This window comes from Ixodes scapularis, unplaced genomic scaffold (genome assembly GCF_016920785.2).
Source record: "Ixodes scapularis isolate PalLabHiFi unplaced genomic scaffold, ASM1692078v2 PGA_scaffold7__128_contigs__length_106722199, whole genome shotgun sequence".
Taxonomy (NCBI): Eukaryota; Metazoa; Arthropoda; class Arachnida; order Ixodida; family Ixodidae; genus Ixodes; species Ixodes scapularis.
In genome coordinates, this window is record NW_024609882.1 from 52,595,212 (window position 1) to 52,610,528 (window position 15,317).

The following is a 15,317-nucleotide window of genomic DNA, read 5'->3' on the forward strand; positions in this document are numbered from 1 at the left end:
CACAAGGAAAGGGGAGAGTTTCGACGTCGGTTTCGTCTCAACTTCGGAATGTACAATGAAAAACTTAGTAACATAGTCAGTGTTGCTCTTGTCCAAAGGTGGTAGATATGCATCGGTGCGGACCCTTTTGGGGGCCCGATCAGAAGGTTTAAGCTTGGAACCCATAAGAGGGGAATGGTGTTCGGAAACTGTGTTGCACCGCCCACCACCGAGCCCAACAAGGGAATAGGTAACGCTTCATAACAAGAAGGGCTTGGCTGAAGACGTTACTCTATTAGTGCTGCCCAGTCTCTATAACCAAGTGTGGTTTTGGACAAGAGGTCTTTCGCCACCCAAGGTTAGCCCTTGCCGCCAAAGGAGTTGAAGAAGGAAAGAAGAGAAATGGAGAAAGTGAAAAGGAGGAGCAGACAAGGGTGAAAGTACACTCTAAAAAAAAAGGTAGTCATAGGTGACTACCTTTGGGGTGGTAAAACGTTGTCCCAAATATAACGACCCCTAGGGTAAAAATGACGACTCCACACGTAGTCAAAAAGCAGGTAGTGAAATTTGACTACCCCCAAAAGCAACATGGCGGACGGTTAGCGAGGCTCGGATTCCCCGGTAAGGCCTAGCGAACAGCACGGCTTTTCGGCCGAGTTAGAGAATAGGGTGCATACGCTTATTCGACGTCTTCCAGGCGCCACCAGACACTCTAAACGTCCGTCCTTAGACATCGGTACCGTACCTATTAGCGGGGAGGACGGCAGCGTGTTTGCCGGAATCGTCGCGATTGCACCCGACGGCATCTCGCTAGATTGACTGTATTTTTACCGCCGGCGGAGAACGCTAAAAAAAGAAATCGTAACGCGAGGAATGGGTATGCTGACTTTATTGAAGACAACGTATGCTTGTCGTTTGCGGCGATGAATCGCTGGGCACCTTCGTCGACACGACGGGAGGCGTTCAACTCGCACCAACGCCCGCTTTCTTTTTTTTGTTTTCCCTATCTCTTCTTGTTTGGGCCTACCTTAACCGACGTGGTTATCCATTGCTGCCTGCACTTCCCAGGTCTTCGACACAGAACAATAATTTAGGTGGCCGAGTGAAACAATTATTGCGATTGTTTTCAATCTGAGAGGCACGTAGGGAGCCCAAGGACCCCAGTGGACCGCAGAGCCTGGACGGCTGGACCGCTGGACCGTAGCCAGCTGTTTGTAGTCAATAGCTACAGGACTTCACAACACTTAGCTTATTGAATCAGGCGGCAGCTTGCGCCACCTAGGAGGTGTAATAGTAACCGCTAGATGCACAAAAAAAAAGCTCATTCACTAACTCTCCTGAACTACGTACCTATGACAACTCATGCGCCAACACACACCAACCACGATACCGAACACTGTTACAGGCACATACATACCAACAGTACAACAAGGCACAAGCAACTGCAACACAACACAACACCACCGCGACTCTACTCTGACCATCCTACCGACCCGATTCGTATATATGCCCTACCCGGTTCTGACAAAGATTAGGCAAGTGACTGCCGCTGTTTAGTTGATGAATACAAAAAGTATCTGCAAGTATTATTAGTATACAGTTGTTCTGAGTATTTAGATTGGCCGGCTAGACACCTCTCTTAATCTAACGCTTTGAAAGGCAACATGATATGAAAGTAATCGGCTAAAGTAACACCACATGGCATGCTCCCGATCAGTTTCGGTTTCAGATCCACGCAGTGATAAGCTTATTAATGCCATGTTGCCCCATGCTCGTTTCGCGCGTGTAATAGCAGCAAAGGTTACAATAATATCTGCATTCCTAGTCAGTAATCGGCTAAAGGTAACATAATTCTTAGTCTTGTGTTGTTAAATACCCACAAAGCCCAGCGTATCATATTTGCTACGTGGAGTTTGATAACTCAAAAAGTGACACTAAATTGCGTGAAGCTGAGACCATAGCGTTATTATTGTAATAACTCTATGGCTAAGACCAAAGCCTGCAGTATCGGTTTTGATACGCTGACAGAGTTTTCCGATTTGGGTAGTTCAGCAAGGCCCCGCCAGGCTGCCGCTGGCAGCTAGAGCAAGATGGCCGCACGCAGCAGCTCGCTCGGAGTCGAAGGCATACTGTCGGCGTCATTTTACTAGAAAAACAGTAAACCGTCCTATATTCGGCACTTTTCTTTTTTTTTTTTTTTTTTTTTTTTTGCTCAGAAAGTGTTGCGCAACCACGTTATTCCGTTCGCTGTTGTTTTTGAGTCCCGTCCGCTTAGTAACATTGCTTCAAATTTCTGCGTATCATTTTCGATACAGTGGGTCGTAATTGATGGCACAATTTTTGTACCAATTCTGATACGTTTTCTTGGTTAAGCTTTGAATGGTACACGTTTTAACCGTCTTTTTTATTGATTTTTTCCTTCTAATTTTAGGTTCCTAAGTTAGGAACATATTGAACAACATCGTCGCCGGCGAAGATGTCAGCGATTTTAGTGATCTGTCGGAAAGTGACGAAAATTAGTTCCCCCGCCGCGGCTGAGACCTCTGAGGCAAGTGATGATGAAGAAACCGCAGAAAATTCCTTCGGATCATCTGTAGCTTCGTCTTCTCGTCCATACAACAAATGGCGAAAGGAATTGCTCCAAAACAGTCATGCTGAACTTTCCAAAGTATTCTTTGAGCCGGATGCCATAGATTCACCATTGTTCTTTTTCCGCCAGTTTCTAAGTACTGATATGCTCACTACGCTAGTGGAGCAAACAAATGTGTACAGTACGCAGAAGTACGGCAGCTCCGTGACACAACTCTGCAAGAGCTGGAGCAGTATATAAGAATATACCTAAAAATGGGGCTTACAAAATGCCGAACGTCATGTGCTACTGCGAGAATGGGACAAGGTATTCTCCTATCGCTGACAAGAGGTCGAGAAATCGTTTCTTGAAGCTGATTCAATGCATGCATGTTGTAAACAACATGGAAACCACCAAAGAAGCAAAGGAGGACAAGTTGTGGAAGATTCGTTCTTGGATTTTATTATTCCAGCACAACCTCTAGAGCATTGAACAAAAAGAGTTCAATGCGGTGGATGAGATAATGGTGTTATTTACAGGGAGGAGCTCGCTAAAACAGTACATCCCAAACAAACCGACGCCGTGGGGTTTCACGCTTTGGGGCCGGGCAGGCACAACCGGTGTCCTTTACCAGTTCGAGGTATACCAAGGCCACTCCAAAGAAAACTACATTTTTGGACTTGGGGTGATACTGTCCTAAGCATCTGCTCTGAAATACGTTCAAATGAAGACTTCAAGGTTGCAGCTGACAATGTTTTTAGCTCTTTGAACCTTGTTGAAGGGCTAACGAGAGGAATACAGTACGTTGGAACTCTGAGGCAAAATCGGCTGAGAGACTGCAAACTCCAGGATGAGAAGACTCTGAGAAAAGTTGGCCAAGGCTCACATGATGACAGAGTTGACAATGACAAAAGAATTGTGGTAGTTCGCTCGTTTGACAGGAAAGCTGTCACCCTAGTGTCAAACTTCGTCTCTGTTGAGTCAATTCAGCAAGTCAAACGGTATGACCGGAAGACCAAACTCCACATTGACATCACACGCCCGGCAATGGACTTCTTTCAAAACCGACGCGCCCCACCGCGGCGAATTACCACGCAGTGCACTCTGGGAACTAGTTGGCCACTCAGTTTCGGTTTCGACTGAGCAGCTTCATCTCATGCTATCACGCCGCGACCGAACGCGCTGCTTGCGTTTTCGATTATCTGACTTTTCACGAACGTACAATACACTCATTCTCGAGCGATGCGAAACGAAGACCAGGGCACTTTCCTTGGTTCCCGAAACACCGGATATTGTGCGTGCGTATGCGAACGTAGTAAGTCGTGGCTTAGTCACCTCACCCACGAGTGTATCTTTGAGTTCAATGTCAGTAATCCCGCCTAGTACCAGTGAACTACAACTCAAATTTGTTCGTCTGGAGCCTTACACGCATTTTGCTGGCCAAACGTCCGCTTCTTGTTACCTCATTGGGCGAAAAGCAAGCCGCATCCTCACAGGGTATCAAAGTTGAGGCCAGCGTTTACGCATGAACTTTTAAGGAAACGCAATAAATTTGACCTCACTACTGCAAAAAAGTTACTATGATGTCTTCCTCGTGTCATCATATATCTCCCACTCAAATTTTATGCTGATGGAAGATTAACTTTTCGCAAACGCTGAGATCGGCTAGCTACGACGGAGGCCCTAAAAAGCATCCCCTACTCCTCGCTAAGCCTTTTTGGACGAGTTTTTACAGACGCCCGAGATCTGTGCCGGGAACGGTGTGTCTGAAATTATCTCGGCATACTCAGGCAGGAAGAAAGCAAACACATAACAAATATTATGGCCATTAGCAACCATCAAATGCGCTTCGAATTCGTTCGAGCACTTCTGTGAAGAATGTCGCACCGTGCGCCGGACGGGCATGAACCCCAATGCGGTGCGCATAAGGGTTCATGCCAGGCTGACGCACTTTTGGCGAACGGTGCGACATTCTTCACACAAGTGCTCGACTTTTGCATTCTTAAAATGGTCTGTATGCGCGAATTTGCCTATATGATTGCAGGATAACTTTATGCGCATACGCGATGTTGAATATTAGTGGAATGCAAGCGGGTAGGGGCAAAAAGTAATATTTGGTCTATGGACGCACGAAGCAAACAAACTTCCTGATCAACAACACAAATGTAAAGGCGCGAGCTCGATGTATGCATACTTATTGTTTGTTACAGCTTGTTGATTCGTACACAAGCAAGATCCCCGAGCACCCGAGCTTCGTAGCGTCGAGACTCCCAGCACTGGCGCGTCCACATACCTCGACTGGAACGCTAACAGGAAGGCTCAAGTACAAAAATACAACAAGCATGTGTTAAGACAAGCTATACGTCTCGGGAGTGTGCTAAAGTTTTGAGGTATGACCATTTAGGTTAGTTTAGATACCACAAATGACGCTCTCGGAACCAGAAAACAATCTCTTGTCGGCGTGTCGATCGAAACCGAAACCATGCCACCCTCCTCCCTGGCCAACTAGTTCCCAGAGTGCAACGCGCGCCATGTTGCATGCAGGGCTTTATGAAAGTAGTCTATTGTTGGTATGTACAACAGTTTTAGGGGGGGGGGGATCGACCAGCATAATTATCAGGTGTCGCTGTACAAATACACCATTCGGTCGAGGCGCTGGTACACATACCTCATATATCATGCTATCTTCATCTGTGTCGTGAATGCGTGGAATATTCACAGGCGCCAAAGCCATCAGCTGAAGGAGCGGCCACTCAAGCTGAGAACCTTCATTGCCAGTTTATCAGAAAGCCCAATCTCTACTGGAAATGCGCCAAGAGGACGGCCGGTCAGTCTTCCTTTGCCTCCGATGAAGAAGAGGAAGTTCACGCCAAGTCATCCCCAGGATGACGTTCGAAAAGACGGGGATGGGCATCTTCCAACTATGGCGAGCAACCGACTTCGATGCCGGAACTGTGTGCCCAGCGTGAACACATTTAGCACGGTTGTGTGCGCGAAATTCAATGTAACTCCGAGTCTGAGCAAGCGACGCAACTGTTTCTTTGAATACCACAAGACACGAGACTGCAGCTGGCAAGGACGTAGCAGAAAAGCCTAGTGTATCATATTTGATATGTTCAATAATTTTTTACTGGTTTGAAATTTCATTGTTCTTTCTGTATGAATGCACTTACCTTAGCCATAAATAAAGGCACACAAGTTTCTACAATTTTAATTTGATTAGAAATATGTTTGGGCTTAAATTTCTCAAGTGCTTTCCCGTGTTGATCGTGTGACCGATGAGTCGCTCTGCTCGCTCCACTTTAGAATCCCCTAAATTATACTCGTGTGAAAAAAAAAAGGATTGGGGTACCTGTAAAAGAAACAAAAACAACTAGCATAGCCAAGGTTTCTTTTTTTTTTGTGCTGCTTTTGGGGAACATGTACACCGATATCAAATTATTTTAAATCTTTCAGTTTTCTGTTGACAACAAAAGGATGGATCTTTTCAAGTATGGGGACACTTGATATAAACAGTGTATTAAGCTCAAAACATTAGGACATTACAACCAAAACTATACTGTGTATATATATATATATAAAGTGGCTATAATGAAGACAAAGTGGTCAGGTGGCAATTGTTTGTATTTTTTTATTTTCCAAACCTGATTATACAATTTTATATTGAAAATAATTTCCTCTAAAAAATAAATAAAACTCATAAAACAACCTTGTAGGTACTTTTGACACATTGTGGAAATGGAAATCTGAAAAGGGGTCTTTTTCCAACACCGGACTATCGAACTATAATAGTTATAGTAATGATACTTTCAAAAGCCAGAAACAACCCTTTGAATATGAAACAAACCAGAACATTTACATGGAAACAGGGAACATTTAACCAAAAACAATGTTATGTATGCATTACAAACATATTAAGTCATCAAAATATGCAACATCAGAGTCACTTCACCATTCTAAAAACAAAATACCTGAAAATATGTATAACACAAAAAGGGATATGATTTACACCAAGCAAGATACTGGGCCATAGAACCAAAGTTTCAACAATAAAAGAAAGTATGAGTGGGTACCCAAAAATAACCGGAATGAATTTCAGGAGGCCGGGCATTCGTAGTACCAGCATCCACCTCTTGCAGCACCCTTCCCGAGTTAGTTTGCCGACCGGCGTCGTCTGCTAAGGATCTAGCGGCATGTTGTGAATTTTTTCCCCAAGCGCTTCAATATCATTCCATGTTTTTTGCAATGTCTGACTTGAAGGACCTTCCACATCCATAAAATGATTTCCTTTCAAGACATTTCATACGGGTGAACAGAAAAAAGTCACACGGGGCGAGGTCCTGAGAATATGGGAGGTTGAGAAGCGGTGTCATGCCAGGACAGTGTCTGGTGAGGCATTGTTGTGATGGAACTATCATTCCCCCTTTCCCTCATATCGGGGCATTTCTGCCTTACTGAGTTTTGCAAGTGTCGCAAAATTCCCCGGTAAAACACCTGGTTAACAGATTCACCAAGAGGAACAAACTCTGAGTCATCAATGCCCAAATATTTTTGTGTTCTTCTTCAGTTGAGGAGCTTAAAGGTCGCCCAGAACGAGGTTGCTCATCGATCAAAAAATCACCAGTCTTAAAGCGAGAAAACCACTTGCAATTTCTTATTGGCATCTTCCTTGTAAGCTCTCCGAAGCATTACAAGAATTTCTGACACAGTTTTACCTAAAGCAATAATTCACAGCTTCATGTTGTTCTTTCATATCAGACATTGAAAAAAAAAAAAAGATTTTGAAGTGCTTGGAAAAAATATTTGCAGCAGACAATGCCAGTCGGCAAACTCGCTCGGAAGGGGTGCTGCAAAGCGCTGCTAGCAGCAGAAGCTGGTACTACAAACAGCCCGCCTTTCAGAAATTCATTCCGGTCACTTTTGCATCCAACCTGGAATGAATCACTGCACCAAAAACTTTCGATATATGCCATGTTTTAAAAAAAAGATGGCAACCAGTCAAAGAGACTCAATAGACCTTATGAAAAATTGTTTGGTGATCTGACAACACTGAGAGCGTCGCCATTTTAATGTTGGCAAGCGTCGTCGGTACCAAAGCACGGTGGAGGCATCAGAGAGAGCCGTACGGGCAGTGTACGATAGCACAGCAGCTGTTTTCCGCCTTCTGACCATGAAATGTGGACAAACAGTTTAAGCAACCTACCGCAACTGTCTGATGAAGCTCTAGGAGGCCTGTGCACGCTGGCAACAACCTCGTCGAAGCAGTGGAGCAAGTCCTTCGCCTTTGCTGTACAAGCTTACACACTGCGGGTTGTCGCCAGCGTGTGCACAGGCCTCCGAAAGTTTCATCAGACAGTTGCGGTAGGTTGTTTAAACTGTTCGTCCCCGTTCCATGATCAGAAGGCGGAAAACACAGCTGCCGCGCCATCACACACTGCCCTCCACCGTGCTTCAGTACCGACAACGCTTGCTAAACATTAAAACAGTAACGCTCTCAGTGTTGTCAGACTACCAAGCAATTTCGCATAAGCTTAATTGAGATAAGGCAATTTTCTCTGTAACATCAAGCAACATCAGCCACAGTGTGTGCCCAAATAACGGCAGACTTCGATAATTGGTGCTGCAGCTACCATACTCCGTTCACATCTAAGCTTAGACTGTGGTGGAAGCTACGTCCTTGTTAGACCAGCCATACGCCTCTCTTTTGCCACATCATTACGCTCCCGGCCATACCCACGCGCAAAGAGTTGGGTCAGGTGATAAAAGCAGTGATGTGATTGGTCATAGCCATTTTGGAGCAGCTGTTTGAGCAGCGAAAAGTTCATTTTGGAGAAGCAAAAAGAGCTCTTGGAGCACAACCGCACACTTCATTTTCATTTATATCACTGCAAATGTGAGGAGAGATGGCAAATATTAGGAGAACAAACACCAGCTGTTTAGTTGCTTGTGGAAGCACCAGACACGGCAACAAGACGACGACTGATGAAGAACAGCGCAAACTGCTGTAGATGATTATTTTAGGTACGAAATCCCACTGAAAAAATGTTAAAATACAATCATTTTGAGCCCCTAGATTTATGTGTCCTTCAAGTTCTAAGGGGGGTTGTAACAAAACTGCAACTCTTAATTCAGACAAAAAAAAACATAAAAATAAACCTACAAGAGTCCATATATACCTTCTTGCACCCCGTCTCGCTCTGGAGGAGTACCTTTCCCCTTAGTACGCGGGTATGCTGCGGCGAAGCAAGACACGCAACATAGCGACGCCTAATTTGCAATTGTTGCTTCACTGCATTACACCACGCGGTGAGAAGCGCACTCAACAAAGCTAACTAACCCACCGGAACACACCACGAACACGAGACTTGTTGTAAAACTTCTGAGCACTGTCAGTGCTTGGTGCGAAATCAAATCGAATAGTATGTTATTTGAGACGATTGTCGAAAGTCCTGAAAAACCCGCACGAGCCTACACTAACGATTCGCCCCGGCAGCGAGGCCTGCAGCTGTTATATTTTCAGTATTATTTAATTGAACTTACGTTCTGGTGCAATGTTGGTGCAAATTCCTCACATTTTGATCAAATGTAGCAAGTGTAGCAGAATAAGCACTTAGGCACAGTTTGGCACAATTGGCACAGCAATCACATCACTGGGTGATAAGAGGGAGGCGGCTGATTGGTCCGGCAGAGTGAACATAGTATAGCTGGTGCACACTTTTGAAAAGGGTCTATTCAAGGGTAGCTGACAAGCTGTTGTTGGCTGCAATACAAATAGCAGAAGCGCATACTGCAATGTTCACTCGTCTCCTATGATTTTGATATAGCCTTTGTTCTTCTCATGGGCAACACTGGATCCCACCGCTGCCGGCATGTCGTGGTCGAGACAGGTTAACGACGACAACTGATTCATTGCATACAATACGTGGTCCTGTGGGTTGTCGGGCTGGTGGCATCTATTACATGGTAGGCCTTGTCTCCTAACCCTCTTTCGCATCTTTTTCCTGGTGCTTGCCACATGAGGTGCTGTGCTCGGCGGTGGGCACTGGTGTTTCCCACAACAGTTCTAAATCACTATAAAAAAACAAAACAAAAAAACAGGGTGACAAACCCGTAACAATGTAGCAAACAGATTTGTTTTAGGCTGGCGCTTCACACGAAAAATCTTTTTCAACATTTTGACGTTGCAAGGCGAACAGAATTCTGGAAGTTTCACGATCTAAACCAACAAGCACGCCCCCCAAAGGATTGAGGATCCATTCCACCGGCTGGCCATGGTCTGACGAGCAGCTGAAATCTCGTTACATCTTGAAGTAGCAATAGCTGCAATTCCAGTCTCCTGAGTTCACGAGCAGCAACCGCTGAAATAGCAACGTGCTATTTCTGGTATGATCACTATCCAAAAATACAATTAGCTCATGCTGTATAGACCCAAACTTTCGGAGTGATCACTTGCAACTATGCCTATGTCTTTTGCTGATGCACCTAGAACCATAAATTACAAAACTAGAAAAAAATAAAGCAATCAAATTTTGTTGTCAATTAACCTTCTGACCCTGCAGTGATAATGAAATCAAACTACAAGCATATACAGGTTCATTAAAAAATATGTTTAATATCTATCTTGAGTGAATTGCTATATTTTTATTGTGAATGTCCCATTCTTGCAAGCACATCTAATGCAGTCATTGAAATGTGACAGAGACATCTTGGGACATTTGGGATACGAGTCACCTTACCACGGCCATTGCTAGCCTGGCTGCAAGCATACCAGTTGACAGTGTCACCAAATACTTCACCAGGAAAAATACATTTGTCTCCATTCATTTACGCCGGCACACCCACACTGCCAAATGTTGCTCTCCTAACGGTGTAGACACCACGCATCTGAGAGAATGCATGAGGATCACACCGTCCACACTGTACAGCAGTCACGCTGAGATACCGGGTTTGCCGAGACAGCAGAGGCAGCTGTCTCGACTAGTGCTCCAGGTGTCCAGAACCATAGACGGGAACACTCATCTATTGTTGCCATCAACTGTCCCAATAGGCAGATCTCACTAAGCATTCCACGCATGCGTAATGCCACCATAACTTTAGTTCACAGGAGGCAGTGCACGAGACGGCTCGTGTCGTCTCGTCACGTGCAAAGCTCCAGCGGGGTTCTCCCACATGCAGATTAAGTTTCTTTGATGCATTGTGGCAGCGGCGGCTTAATGAAACTGGCTGGCGAGATTGGTCTATTCAAAGACAAAAAACCCTGAGGCTGCTGCACATCCAGTCGGTTTTGACCATGCAAAGCCTCTTTGTGTCCAGGCCATTGGATTCTCATGGGGTGAGATATTTTCATAGTAAAGTATCTGGTGTCGTCATGTCACACCCTGGTGGTTTTCAACACCCATGGGCTATATAATTCCTCTTCACTTTCAAAGAATTCTGTTACATCAGAAAGATGAGAGGTTGAAAACAGGGATGGAGAAGAACGTCAGAGGAAAGGAGTGGTTAAGCAAAGCGACTGACCGAATCGTCCTAGGCAAGCCAACGTAGGACACCTGTTTGTGCAGGGCGTGGGCTGGGGTGGTGTGTTGCCTAACCTGGATGGCCTTTGAAGGAAACCTAGAACAGGGTTGGCTCAACTGCCAAGACCCCAGTTTCATCAGACACAGGGACACCTAGCACAGCCAGGCTTGCAGGGGGTCTGAACCCATGCTGGGCTCGGGGCTCATGGTGATTGGTGACACCACTCACCAAACACCCACAAGCGCACAAGTCTCCTGTGGCAACGCAACCCTGTAAAAAGGCATTCAGTACATGAAGTAGATACTGATCAAGCCAAGCGAGAGATACACTTCAGCTGAAAAAAAAAATGAAGACTCAGCTCATATAGATGCCCAAGTGCAGATAGATGCCCAAGTGCGGTTGTCTGTCAAAACCAATGTATTTTACATGCTGCAAGTGAACTAATAGTTATCATAGATAAACTCAAAGCTACAAAGCAAAATGTACCCAAAATACTGAAAGCTGAGCTAAAGTATGCACAGCTTTCTTAACCGAAATACCTAAGAATGCTTTTCTTTCACTTGTCTTTCTAATTAAGTAACACCTCTTTTTCAGCTACAAATGGAATGTGCTCATGTGAAACCTATAACGTCATGCTAAATCTGGGTCATTCCTCCTCAGCAGTGTGCTGGCTTGCTCAAAATAAAATCAGGTGGCCTTATCTTGGTCTCAACAAAAAAAATTGTCAAGGCTAGTGCTGCCTTAGCAAGGCTTTTTCTTGAGGCTTCCTTAGATAGACCGACTGAGTTACTTTCGAACAAACCAGCCAATAAATAGATTATGGACAAACAGAATCAAGATTACACATTCCACTGAAACGAGTAGCCAAGTGAAATCACCAATTAGCTGAGTGCTCAGGTGGTTGTAACCTGCCAACTCAGTAGCCTTCAACAAAAACTCTTTTCATTGCATTAGTTGGCAAAGTAAATGTAAAACACGTGCACGACAAACACAGGCATTGTATGATAGTTCCCACATCAATCGTAGCTGGCGTCCTATGACACTGTGACATGGCACGTCCCGATGTCGCATTGTGGGGAGCTGGCCGACGCAAGCAGAAATTGCAACCGCATATTTTGGTCATTTCACTGCAGTGTCAGGTGTATGCAGTTTGAATGTTTTCGTGTTCTGCGAAGCTACTGCAAGCACCATGAGTGACAAGGAAGGTGTTGTGATATCACCATCTCAACTACAAAGAAACAAAGCATTGCAACAACGACAATGATGCCGAGAAGCGGTGCTAAAATGCTGAAAGGTAGTGCATGCTTTGGATTTACTGCATAATTGGTTTTGTTTTTAAGTTCAGAAGGTGAAGAGGAATTGCAACAGCCAGGGTCCTCTGGGGTAACAACCGCTAAGAAGTCACATAAGCACTGTGGTAGGTGTTAGCTGTGCCAGGCCTCACGTTTCGTAATGACGCACTGTGCCTGTTGTCAGGCGCCCGTCAATATATACCTCGAGCAGTGCGAGAAAGATGTGTGTAGGTAAACAGTAACAGCCAGTCAAGCAGCAACAAAACAGGACCTGGGAGGGTACATGGGCTTTGAGTGGAACCTCAGCAGAATCCACGAAGGAGGACCAGACAAGCCTTCCTTCATGTATGTCACAAAAAGGTGCCTACCACACACTATTAAGTATATAGGAGGTCGAATTTGGGACGCAGTCTTCCCTGAAAATAAGCTTTAGTCACTTTCCATGACCCCGAGTGTTGCTTGGGGTCTCGTGAAACGACAGCCCCGGCAAGTTCTTGCCCATACGTACCACGACAAATGCCAAAAACAGCACCAAGAATACAAGTACGCACGAGATTCTTATTTTCATTCACATTTTCTGCCTTGTATAGGAAGGCGACACACCCTTGTAGTGATAGCTGGCAACTGGCAATTGAGCAGGCATTATCAGCATACAGGCGGCTATGCTCCATGACGCCTATCCTGGGGCCCTATGTTGCGCTTTTTGGACTCCCACGGCGACTAGGGAGAGGGAAGTGACGTCAAACACGCAGCAAACGCAGATTGGATGTTGATTGGTGAGAGTTGCTGATGACGAATTTCCGCAGAAGAAAACAAAGAAAAAGTGAGCTGTGTTTTCTTCTGCGGAAATTCGTCATCAGCGACTTTCACCAATCAACACTTAATCTGGGCTTGCTGCGTTGTTGACGTCACTTCCTTGTTCCTAGCCACCGTGTGACTCCAGAAAGCGCGACATAGGGCCCCAGGCAGGTCAGTCATGAAAAGCTTGGCACAAACCATCTTCTGGAACCCCGGTGTTGACAAAGACATTTAAGACCATGTAAGAAGGTGCGAAACATGGGCCCAGTCCTGTTAAATGCCCCTGGTGCAGGTTCGGGTCAGCTGATTGAATACCAAGCAACGCTGATCATGTCTTATATTATGCCGTACAGCTGGAGAGTTACGTGATACTGATCGACACAAAGCAGATAGAAGCATCGGCCGAGACCACAGTGGAAGCCCAGTGCGACATCTTTGATCGATTTGGACAGCCAAGGACACTTGTGTTTGACGACAACAAACCCAGATTAATAGTACTGTTTTCAAACAGTTTTTACAACAGTCATGTACATTACCCCACCACCCCTTTGTATCACCCGCAGTTCATCAGGTTATCCGAGCATGCAATCTGTGGATACAAGGGGGAATTTATGAGGTTCAACCTCACAGTCTTGGAACCAGGCTTGCAAGCACTTCCCCGCTGTTGTTGAAGTTCCACTGCTGCAGAACCTCAGCAAAAGATAGGAAGTATTCTTCTTAACTGTTATTTGGCTACCACATCAGATCCCCGATTGATTTTTTTGTCTATATGCATTTGGACTCGTCCCCGCACATGGGAGGCAACCATCCTTTTGGTGTGGGACAGACTGTGTGGGCGCGCAGTTTAGGCCTATGGTGGATTCCTGAAATTGTCTGCTCACTTGATGGTATACGAATGACAACAGTAGGCACCTCAAGAGGACAGCACCAACACCAGACAGATCAGCTCTGGACACAGCTTCCCCACAAGTGGGCCAGCCTACCTGTAGTAGTTTTTTGACGAAGAGGCAACAATGTTGGAGGTTCGGTGGTTCAATCATCAGGCTGCTCCTTGGCAGCAGGAGACATCCAAAAAGCGCTGGTAGAGCGGCCAGGTGATGGGGTACCCTGATGGGAGACGAGTAGTAGCGAGGTTCACAGTCAGCGCGAACCCTGCCAACGACAAAGCAGAGGTGATTGACTTTTAGGTTTAGATTTCATTAATTATAGAGCAGAACATCAGAACTGAAGAACAAGAATGGCAAAGAGGTGCAAGCTCGGACTCGAACTTGCACTCATAATAGTGCAAATAGTGTCTGTGACGATGTAACAAACTAGTAAAAGCCAATTATTAGATTCTCCTTTCCTTAATTTTTTTTTAAACAAAACCCCAAGAAAGACATTAAGGGGGTGCAGAATCAAAACTTGGAATATTTCCAGAACACTCCGAAATAAGTGAAATATGATCCACGATATCCGTAAATGATAATGGCACGCTTGTATTTTTAGCAGATGGCTATATTTTTTGTTCCAACCAACAGATTCTGGCGAGCGCTTCAAAAACAGCCATTGAGTCGGCACGCAAATCTCGGGATATTTACCCGTGACGTCACGCTCGCAACGTCACGGGCCCATACGAGGCCAAGGGTATAGTAATTACGATCGCCGTCACTAGGTGGCGCCAGCTTTATCGTTAGCGCGTTACAATTCCGACAAGTCGGAATACCCGAGGTACGGTGTACTAGACCTGAGACGTGCGCCAAGCGTCGCTCGCTCCCGCACGCCTCCATCGGACACGCCACACCGTGGTGTAGCTCCTGATGGGCCCGTGACGTGAGACATTCCAACAAAGCTCAGACCTCAACTACCAGGTGGTATTAGGACATTTTTTTATTTGTTTTAAAATTGTTTTTCTTGCATTTATAGACGAAAGACTGCTGTTTGTGAGCTGCTGTCATGGAGCAGACCATGTCTACACAAAGAAGTAGGCGCTAAAATGTTGCTTCCGTACCCCATTAAAGCAGAACGAAAAACTACTGCTCTCCCATTCTTAATATTTGTTTTAACAGTAGCTATAGGAAGAGTACAATAATAAAAATACCAGAACACAACACTTATCTTCTAATACACACAAATGATCAATGAGAAATGATATTGGAAAAACTTCATATCCGAGGAAAGTT